Raw genomic sequence first — 4,077 nt, 5'->3', positions numbered from 1 at the left:
GGTCGGAAAAATTATTTATTTATCTCTGTTATACAATATCTGCATTAATTTTTAATATATATTATATATTATTATTAAATTATAAAAAATTTAACTGAATTAAATTCTGAATGATATTGATAACAATTCTTATAATTTTAAATTGAATTTAGACGATCTATACAAAATAATATGCGAGAAAAGAAAATACTAACAGGATTTTAATAGGAAAATTATTATGGCAAAATTATATTAAATTATTAAATTTTGATTTCAATTATAATTTTTTAAAATCTTTTCCTGGATTCATTTCAAACTGTACATAGCAAATATGAATAGTCATGATTTCAAATAAAATTTAAAGTTGTTAATTTAATTTCGGTATGTTTATTATGCTTATTTTTTCAGCTCATGACAAATGAAAGACAATATGAAAACATTTAATTTTTGAAAATTAATTGCCTATATTAAATTTTATTAATTATTATTTAAATTTGTTGAAATTTTTAAAAATAAATTTACATCTGATATTTAAATTAATTTATCAATAGAATTACGTTACATTTATACATTTTTAATATACTAAAAATACTTATTTAAGTTATGAATCTTATATAAGAAAATCTTTTCAGTGTGAATGTGCCTAAAAATAATATTTCAGTTTTCTTATATGTAAATTCATCCACCATCATATCATGAATATGTATATAACAAAAAAAAAAAAAAAAGAAAATCAACATAGCGTTTCGCAGTCATTCATTTTAAATAAATGGTTTTAGATGTATTATCAATCTTTTTCTTCCAGATTAAACACCTTTTTCTCAAAAAGTCTACTTTCTTGAACTTATTTTATGTATAAAGTTTTATTGTACAGTATCTGGAAAAAACTTGTCGCGCAAAAGAACGTCCGCGAAATAGCATGTTTTTTGCAATAAAATGTTGTCCATATAAATTTGTGTTTTTTTTATTGTATTTATTCAACATTTCCAAGAATGTTAAGAAGTTGTCATATACGGTTCAAGTTTTCTGTTTCTCTTTTTCTAAAATTACCACTATTTCTTATCAACACATCAAGTATCATTCATCGGTATCTTTTGGAATATTAGGTATACTTTATCTGTTTATGTTGGTATCTAGAATCGTTTATCAGTTACTAGGCGCATTTAAAGACCAACTGATTCCCTGGGAATTTTAGATTTCAATAAAATCGTTTAAAGAAAGTTTTCTTTTGGCATCAAGTATCATTTATCAATTACTAGTCCCTTTAGAAACCAGTTAGTTCGTTAGAAATCTTGGCAATATTAAATTTCAATAACAATCTCTTAATGAAAATTTAAATTCAAGATCGCCCAAATCTTGCATGTTTTTTTAAATATTTAAAATGAAACCGATAATCTATACGGGGTACTCATTCTCTTCTTCCAAAGTTCATTCATTCCAAATTTAGTTATTATAGGTCAAACGATTAAGCATGCAAAGTACCAGCACAGACATATACACATTCTTCATTTTAATTTGTGGAGATTAAAAATATACCTATATTGCTTTGTTTTCAGAACCAATTCCACGCCTAATACTTTTCAAAGACCGTAATTCTGGGTGAAATTTTTTCGAGACTTTAAGTATGCATTCATAAAAATTAAAATATGGTAATTATTAATAAAAAATAAATAATATCAAATGATAAAAATTAATCATGGAAGACTTAGTCTCTAAACATTATCTCGTTCCGTCCTATTGGATATACTGTAAAAATGAATAATTAAACGGCTGCAGATAAAAATACGTTTAAAATAGACCCCATCGTGAGTATCTCATGTATGGAGCCCCAGCAAGAAAGTATAGCTCGCCACTGACGATGATGGTCTTACCAAGTGCCGCCAAAATACCACCAAATCTACCATGTTTTCATCTTTGAAATCAAGAATACCTCAGATTATCAATTTAGTACAGAGTACGATAATGTTTGATGAATTATCTTAATTTAAATAATCATATCGTTAATTTTTCCCAGTTTTAATCTAAAATGTAGACAAAAAAGTCCGGTTCAAGAATTAGAGAGTAGGGTGACCTATCTTAATTTTAAGATTCCGAGAAGATAAAATGCGAATATTTCCTTTTAAAACGATAATTATAATATAAAAACCAGAAGTGATTTCAGATTTTTCAGATTATTTTAAGATAGAATTTTTTTTGTGCTTTTTAATCAGTCGTGGAATTATCTATATTTGCTTTCCAAACAGTCTTGTATGCAGGTTGATTCAATAGAACAAGGGAACAGTATATTACCAATAATGTAATTTGACGTTGAAGATTGTATCCATGTTTGTATGTGTGTGTGTGAGGGGGGGAGAATAGTTTAGTTATATTGACACCATGTTTTGAAGCAATTAAAGGATTATTTTGTGCCATGGTCAGAAACCGGCACCAGAATTAGCACTTCCCTTTCCAAATTTTCATGCGACGTCAGTTACGGAACATTTAATCCTCGAAATTAGATCTAACATGTATGTTGTTCATAGATATAATATATTTTTAGCAAAACTGGGATATGACCCTGAAATTTTCCATTCACAATCCTTTAATGTTATAAGCAAGCCATAGGGGCCTCTCAAAAGCGTGTGAAAGGAAGAAAACAGATGGTTGAAAACGTAATAGTTTAGGGGTATAGCATATGCAAATATAAAAATGAAAATAGCTCTTATGATGTAATACTTGTAGAAGTATTATATCATTGTAGCTGTACAGTTGATCATTGATCATTGTGTTGTACACTTGTACAAGTCACATTCATATAGTCAATTTTCTCAAGGGAAAAAATTGATTAAATGAATGTGAATATGTAAAATATTAATTTTTATTTCACTTATTTTCATAGTTATTAGTAATGAAATTTTTATATTTATTTCAGAATAAACAAAATTTTTATCTAAATTTTTATTTGTCAGTGTGTTATAACACTGTGCGTAGAACATAAAAATAACTTTTTTACAAAATAGTCAATCTTTTTTATTTTAAAATCTGCCAAAAACTGATGAACTAAATATTTGAATCGATATTCCTAGCAAGAGGTCGGTATTTAAACTTAATTTTTCGACCCAATTAGCCTCTAAAGCACCTAAAGAAAAGATGTCTGCATTACTGTTCTATTTTTAACGGTTAGAGTAAATGTCTTGAAATGATCTCGTTCATTAGCTCTCTTCTTCCAAAACAGGCTATTTTTGAAGATCGAACAACATTTCGTCCCACTCTCAAGGATGTTTCGTGGCGTAACTTATGGAAAACAAATTCCCCGTTAATTTTTTAGGAAACGCATAGAAATAATTACTTCGGGCGCTCTTTTACGTCATAGGTTTAATAATAAGAGTTAACCCTTTGTGAAAAAAAAAGAGGTGATTTTAACTTGATTAAAAAATTATATTCATTTAGATTTTCTAAAAAATGGTTTCCCTCCTGTATTTTGCATTTCAGACAATACGAAAAAAATTGAGAAAAAAATAGAATAAATATTAAAAAAATAATATGCTAAATATTTCTCTCTCCCCTAACTTCTGCTAATGGTATACATAAATTCTAAATCAGTAAACAGAAATAACTTCTATATTTATTAGTGGTCTTTTTAAAGCAATTAAAGCACAATTTAGTCAAAGAATTTTTCTTTTTGCTGTTATTATTACACTTATTTTCTTTTGTGAAAGATTTTTTAATTTATTACAAAAGAAGAAACTCTTTCTTCCATTCTTTTTTATCTTTTAGAAATCTCAACTAATATTTAATTTCTCTCTCTTCAAATAAGTAAATGGTGAAAAATAAATAAATTGCAGATCTCACGCTAAATACATCACGCTAATTTAAATTTAAAATGCACTGGGCATCTTTAACCTTAAAAAAACAAAACAAAATAAAAGTATGACGCAACAATACTCATATGCATTGTTAGATTCTAAGATGTAACTTTCTTAAGAAACTTGACAATTATCCACCTTTCTCAACTAAATCTAAAATAAATATTTGTTTACATAAATTACAAGCATATAATTTACATTTCCAAATTATGGGCTTATCATATTCAAGAATTTCATTGTATCGAAGAATTAT

This window comes from Argiope bruennichi, chromosome 4 (assembly GCF_947563725.1).
Source record: "Argiope bruennichi chromosome 4, qqArgBrue1.1, whole genome shotgun sequence".
Lineage (NCBI taxonomy): Eukaryota > Metazoa > Arthropoda > Arachnida > Araneae > Araneidae > Argiope > Argiope bruennichi.
This window is presented reverse-complemented; position numbering follows the sequence as displayed.